A 7858-nucleotide genomic window follows, 5' to 3' on the forward strand; every position below is an offset into this window, starting at 1 on the left:
ATCTGACCTGTGTCCATAGATCTGAGAGACCTGCTGGGTTCATACCTGACTATCATGTCACTGATGTATTCTGGACCAAACCCATTCACAGATTTATACACCAGCAGCAGAACTTTAAAGTCTATTCTGAGGCTGACTGGGAGCCAGTGTAAAGACTTTAAAACTGGAGTAACGTGCTCTGACCTCTTTGTTCTGGTTAAGACCCGAGCTGCAGCGTTCTGAACCAGCTGTAGCTGTTTGATGAAGACCATTACAATAGTCCAGTCTGCTGGAGATAAAAGCATGGACCAGTTTCTCCTGATCTTTCTGAGCCATTAAACCTTTCACTCTGGAGATGTTCTTTAGGTGGTAGAAGATGTTTTTGTGATAGATTTGATCTGACTGCTGAATGTAAGATCTGACAGCACAACACAGAAGACAAGGTAAACATGGAGTAAAACTCAATTATTACATCAAATGAATGTGATCAAGTTAGTTTTAAGCTATAGTAAAAGTGTCAGCAGGGAATTTATGCATGAAAAACCCAAGCGTTAACCAGGAAAATTTATCATTTAGATTATTAAGATTCTATAGTGGGTTTTCATGGCGCGTAATCAAACCAGAAATCACCATATTGGAGGTACTCAGCAGGTAAACATAGCGCAGATCCCGAACGTTGAACGAAAGGAAATGGTGAATTTTTGCCGTGTTTTTGGCTGTTAGAATCAATCAGACCGTGAAAAACATTTAAAGTTTTATAAACTGCCAAAAGTTATAACAAATCAGGGAGAACAATGTCAAAAGTTATCAGAGGAAAGTAGGCGCTTGTGGTTAGCAAAGTTAAACCAGGATCTACGAGGCAAAATTTGTTCAGCCCATTTCTTGTCAGGTAAGTGAATAGTTGATAGCAGCGTCTCTTAACTAATTTTGTAGTGTGATTATGATAATATAATTCATATCAAGCTACTGCATCTGGCATTATTGACCTACTATAATTCAATAGCCTGCTACAGTAGCAACCTCGTTGTTAAAATGTAGAGCTATAATATGCTGTATTCTCATTGTATTCCAGGTAAAAGGTCTGAACTTTATCAAAACGATAACCCAGATTGGGATAGGGTTAAAACCAGGTAGTTGACGAGATCAGGATACGCAATAGATGGAAGACTCACCAGGTCATCATTGATCCAAGATGAGGAAACCGACTCGTATAGATCTGCACCACCAATAAACTGGAACTTTTCCAAATATTGTGCCCTTTCTTCCAGACCAAGTCCTTCCCTGTATGCCTTTCCATCCATAACTCATTTTGAGGAGCTTTTCTGTGGTTTCAGACATTTATCCTTCGCAGTGATTTTATCTCAGAGTGCCTCCAATATGGCCGTTCATCCGGATTGCTGCCCAGAACGTGACATAGGTGAAAACCCTCCATTGAAGGGCATATGTGCCTATTTTCTGTATCACCTCTTAGTAAACTGGTTATAGTATTAACTAGGGGTGTGCATTGCCATGAATCTGACAATACAATACAATGTTTGTTACGATACAATATATTTCGATACTAAACAATACGATATACACCACAATATCAATACTTTAAAACAATTTATTTATTAAAAAAAGAACAAATAAATGATAACTAACTGAAATTCAAGTACAGATACAAAAAACAAGTTGTATGTTTATCCAAATGTCAAATTACATTTTTCTAAAAAGTTTAACTTTTGCTTCTACAACATATTCTGTTAATTTCTTATTATTACTATTATTATTATTTTCTAAGTAACCACATATATCTATAAAAGTGACCAATGTGTTTTATGAAAATAAAGTGCAATTAAGTTCCAACTAAAATGCATTGAGGAGTGAAGTAGTTTAACAAGGTCTGATTTGGTTCACTGACACCTAGTGACCTGGCGTTTGTTACCGCATTTAAATGTTTCTTTGTTTTTTAATGACAAAACATCATTAAAGAAATCGATTCAGACAGTTTTTGGATCAACACATACAATAAGCGCAAGGTGGAATATTGCAATATATCGTCGAATCGATTTTGTTCCTCACACCCTTAGTAGAAACACTTGTACAAACCCAACTGCACAGCAAAAATAATGAACATATTATTGTTTGTTTTTTGCTAGAACAAAACGGACATCAAACAAATATTACTTTTTATAGTGTTAACCTACGACAACCGTTGTAGAGAGAAAAAAACCACACACCTGTCAAAATAAACTCATTAGGAACTCCATTTAAAACGTCCGCCTAAAGACAGTTTTAATTATATTTATAAGTTGTACACTAAGGTGGTATGGAAGCCTGTTTCAGCCACTAAAAAAAATAAAAAATCACCAAGGAAAGTCATAATTATGAGAAAGAAAGTCATAATTATGCATATTTCTATGTGAATTTGCAAACAAAGCATTTCATCATTTGTAAAGCCCCGTCTAAAGTAGTCTTCCATAGTCTTATCAGCCATCTCTTAGTGTCAGCTCACCACATGAACAAGCTGCTGTAAATGTGTTTAAGTTACTCATAAATATGACTTTTTTTCTCATAATTATGACTTTCTATTTCATAATTATGACTTTACTAGCTCATAATTATGACTTTACTAACTCATAATTATGACTTTCTATCTCATAATTATGACTTTATTTCTCATAATTATGACTTTTTTCTCATAATTATGACTTTCTGTCTCATAATTATGACTTTCTATCTCATAATTATGACTTTCCTTGGTGATTTTTTTTTTTTTTTAGTGGCGGAAACGGGCTTCCATACTATGGGACTATAAGAACCATCTTCATAAGTTTTCTTGAGAATTCGGAAAGTAGATAAATTAGAAAGAAACTCCCAAAGCAGTAAAATATTTCCTTTTTTCACTTGACAGGCCTTAAAGCTCTGAAGTCTTCTGTTGCAGATGTGAGCAGCGCGGAAACCAAGAGAAGTGATTTCTAAAGTTGTTTTACGATATAGTTACACGTTATTTCGATGTCAGACGAATGCCGCATTTAAAATAAAAAATAAAAAAAGATGAAATGTAGTTTAATGTGTTTATGGAATAGGGTGGACATGAGTCCTGAATGTTATATAACATGATAACGCGCTGATTTCTCAATGATGTTTGGTGCTAAATGTGTCCAGCTTTGAATAAGTGAACCTGGTTAACAACAGCAGGAACAGACAGAATGTAGTTACTGTAGTTACACACACACACACACACAAATGAAAATGACTCAAAATACACTAAACTAAATAATTATACAAAAAATACACTAAGATGACAACAGAAATGAACAAAACTACACTAAAAAACACTCAAAAACACACAAAATTCCTCCAAATCACACTACAATGGCAACAAAAAACAATAATTATACAAAAAATGCACAAAAACACAACAGAAAGATACAAAAATACACATAATGACTCCAAAAAACCTTATTACAAACATTCTGCTTCTTCAGAAAGAGGATTGTAACTTTTTTGTGAGTGGATGGGTCCACAACACGGCTCCACTATGATTATTGTCTGTTCTGCACAAGGGTGATGTTTCTTCTTATGTTTTGTAGCTAGCAGCTACAATGTAAACACACACACGTACGGCTGATGCGCGTGCATGTGAGAGTGCCAGGATGTACATGCTGAACGCACACAGGGCCGTTTAGAGATGGAGTTGCAACTTTGGTGTTGCAAAAAGTTTATTTTTTGTGCTACTTCCAGGTCTCCCAACAATCATAAGCGTGGCTGATGCCCGTTAGTGCGTGTGTGTGAGGTAACGAACAGTCACACACACACACAAGCACCCACACAAACACACACCAAATTCTTATCACATCATTATATTTAGTAAGTGGTTGACAAGTGGGTATTTTAGATTTTTTGTACGTCAAGTTTTGGATTTGAAAATAAGGGAAATTTTCTGGCGCCCACTACGTGCCGTCCCACTCGCCCAACCAAGCTCCAGTATCCCTTATATTTTAATATGTGTACAAGAAATCTAAAATAGACACTTGTCAACCACTTACTAAATACAATTATGTGATTAGAATCTGGTAGACTGACCTTTATTAACATTGAAATGCTGTGAACATTCCTACTAGGGCTGGGTGATATGAACCAAAACTCCATATCATCTCAAAATGGTGATATACGATATAAATCTTGATAATTTTATCAGATAATGTCTGACCAGAAAGACAACTCTGGGTTAAATTTGCTGATGCAAAATGCCACACAGGCTCATTCATGAAGAGGGAGCTGAGTCGGGGGGGGCAAAGCTCTCAATTTACCGATTGATCTACGTTCCTACCCTCACCTATGGTCATGAGATTTGGGTAATGACCGAAAGGACAAGATCGGGGATACAGGCAGCCGAAATGAGTTTCCTTCGTAGGGTGTCTGGGCGCACATAGGGTGAGAAGCTCAGTCACTCAGGAGGAGCTCGGAGTAGAGTCGCTGCTCCTTCACGTCTAAAGGAGCCAGCTGAGGTGGCTCGGACATCTGTTTCGGTTGCCTCCTGGTCGCCTCCCTCAGAACGTGTTTCAGGCATGTCCTAATGGGAAGAAGCCTCGTGGAAGGCCAGGACACGCTGGAGGGACTATGTCTCTGAGCTGGCCTGGTGTCGCCTCAGGGTTCCCCCAGAACGGCTGGTGGATCAGGATGTCTGGGCATCTCTGCTGAGACTGCTGCCTCTGCGGAAGAAAATGGATGGATGGAGGCTCATTTATTAACAAACAGCTGCACAATATGTGCATTCAATAATCCATCTAACTGAGCTTTACATGCTGTTCTGAGAAGTAAAAGCAGCATACATCTTGAATCTCGAAATATCGCCCAGCCCTAATTCCTAAATTATAAAACCGCCTAAATGAAAACATAAATGTGTATATGAAGCACGTGTTTATTTAATATACTTACAGTTCATATACATGTCAACAAATTATATATTTCCTGTCAATTTCACGTTGCTTGTCCTTAAGATAGACAAGTTTTGTTAATAAATTAACATTTTATTTTATTACATGTTTTCTTATAATTTCTCATACTCACTCGTGGTTCTCTGGTATTCACTAATGACTTTTTATACACATTTATTACAGACTTTACGTCCTTTAACACTTTTTTAAAGCAGTGTATATTTGTGGCGCGTGTGATTGGCTGATTTTTCATAGTGACTTACGTGGTTCCTTCCCCCGTGGTAGACGTTAAAATCTCAGTTACAAATCTTACAGAATGTGTAACTGTGTCCCATCTTGCTGCTCTTTAAGAAGGTAAACTCTATTTCACATTTCACAACATATTTACACTAGTACTTTGTTTTTTTCACCGGCACGTCTTCATTCATCATCTCTCTTCTGAGTTGTATCCCGGGTTTGTTGCCGCTGTCAGCACTAATCTCACGAGAGCTGCCACCCAGGCCATTTCAGGTGGCAGTTCTCGTGAGGATAGCGACAGCGTTAAGTTTAATAAGGCATCTTTTATTTTTTTATTATATTAAAATACGGGATATTTACGGGAAAAGACTAATACGGGACTATGGCGGGAAAGAGAGGTAAAATACGGGAGTTTCCCGGGTAAAACGGGATACTTGACAGGTATGCATAATGATGGCAGTTTGCCACAGCACAAGACCCTCAGGGAAAGAAAAGAAGTTTCGCAGATTGTTCTGAACAGCATATGCTCTTCTGCCAGCACCCCTGGTAACTCCGGATCTCCTGGTCGCAGGGACAAAGAGGACGTCTGCTCCAGCTGTCTGTCTCCATTCACATGCAGGGATAGGAAACGAGAACAGGAATTCTATTTAGAATCTTATAATTCTTTAACCAATTATACCGTAGAACTTAGGCCATATACTAATTTTACTTTGTGTGTGTGTGCTGACCTGGCATGATTACTCCTGATGGCGAAATGGTATCAGCGTAGTTTGTTGATGTACCGCCGATGGTGATCGGTGTGGGTTAGGCACCATCCCCTACAAACACATGTGAACTGGTGGTGTTTGTTCCAAGCAGATCCTGAGGTGGTGGTTCGTCCAGTGTGCCATTCATGAGTTTGCAACCAAAGACACCACCATCACTCTGGCGTCCATAGGCTCTCACATGAGGACTAGGGAGTGATACCCTTTATAGTTGAAGAAATCACTCCCACATCCTGGAGGGCAACGTATTTGGATGTTTCCCATCCAAGGAACCTGGTAGATATTAGATCAAATTGTTAGCAAGTGATGGATGAAAAAAAAATCTTGGTTAATGCAAGATATGTATACATAGTTATAACTAAACAAATAACAATCCTAAAAGGTTAGGATAATCCCAAAGTCACGAGCAATGACTGATGTACAGAGGGGAGAGCCACAAATACAGGCTCCATATTGCTTGGCACACCTGTGGTAGGAAATACTTTAGGAAATTAGGAAAGGTTTTATAAAAATAATATTCATGATTTCACTTAGAACACATATACATCCACATATGTATATAAGTGTTAACAATTGACAATAAACAAACTAACAAATTCAGCAAACAGAAATATAGAAACTAATATAAACAAATTACATGCAACAAAAGCTTATTTTAAAATTTCCCCAACATTTGATAAATAAAGCAATACTGAATTGAATAAATCAAGGGAAATAAAACATATTCAAGAATTACTTAAGTTTCTTCTCATGTGCCTCAGATTGTCATATGTCAACATGTTATGATTTATTGTTCAAGTGATTCACTTTTGTCATGGTCGGTTTGACCTTTATTTATACAATTGCCATAAAGAAAATAGTTGCTGATTATTTCTCACATATTTATAAGTATAGGGGGACAAATAACAGGTTATTCATAATCACTTTGTTGTGATCAATCATTTCATTCAGTAGGATATAGGGGAAACCGACAAATGAGTGAAAGATTTTTCCATGACTCACCTCTGAAACTATTGCAGACACAGTTGATGTGCCCAGTCGATAACTGGCTGCAACACTTTGCTCGGAGCAGCCCCTGCTTCCCGCGGAGCTCCTGAGTGTGTGCGCGTGGTCCTGGGGACCCAGCAGGTGCTGCTCGGTATTAATCGACTTTTCAACTTCGACAACGTGTTTGGTCCAATGGCGACGCACCGCGACGTGTACTGCGCTTGCGTTAAGCCACTGGTTCAGTCCGTGGTGGACGGGTTCAACGCTACGGTGCTCTGCTACGGACAGACCGGCTCAGGGAAGAGCTACACCCTGGGGGGAGGAGGGGCACGAACGGCAAGTACCGGTAGTACAGTAACGGGGGTAGGGGGGCTTTGGGAACAGCACACAACACTTTATTATTATTATTATTATTATTATTATTATTATTATTATTATTATTATTATTATTATTATTATTATTATTATTATTAAGGGGAGGGGGACATTAATAAACAGTAGAGATTCAAATAGTACTGACATATCTACTCAAGAAGAAGTACTGTTACTTGACTGAAATTGTACTCAGTACAAGTACAAATAAGTCATACATAAAACACTCAAGTAGAAGTAAAAAGTATAATAGTACTGAAAGTAAAAGTTACTAGTTACTTTCACCCCCCACGTTTATAGTTGGTAATAAATCTTGGTACGGTTCCCTTGCATACAGTAAACATCTCATGTGTAAACTTAAAAAAACGAGACCAAATCTACCAAAAAAAAGTTATTTTTTGAATTATTTTTATCAATATGTTTAATTTAAATGTTAACAACTAAAAATAGAAATAAAATAACTTAAGATGAATCAGATCCTCCTCCTGTTACTCAAATATAATCCTCTTGACACGTAGTCTACACCATAGACCAGTGATTTTCAACCTTGGGGCCGTGACACCATGTGGGGTCACCTGAAAAGTCTAGTAATAA

At 37.8% G+C, this 7858-nt stretch overlaps 1 long non-coding RNA gene across 1 annotated transcript; it reads right to left on the bottom strand.

Moving 5' to 3' along the window:
• Positions 1–5121: 5121 nt before the first annotated feature.
• On the bottom strand, positions 5122–7246 carry LOC114476548 (uncharacterized). The gene is made up of 3 exons (XR_003675607.1): positions 6908–7246; positions 5870–6178; positions 5122–5740 (listed from the first exon to the last, which is right to left on the bottom strand). It is a non-coding gene; the product is annotated as an uncharacterized LOC114476548 (long non-coding RNA).
• Between the last annotated feature and the right edge of the window lie 612 nt (positions 7247–7858).

The sequence above is a fragment of the Gouania willdenowi genome, chromosome 15, assembly GCF_900634775.1.
Source record: "Gouania willdenowi chromosome 15, fGouWil2.1, whole genome shotgun sequence".
Classification (NCBI taxonomy): Eukaryota; Metazoa; Chordata; class Actinopteri; order Blenniiformes; family Gobiesocidae; genus Gouania; species Gouania willdenowi.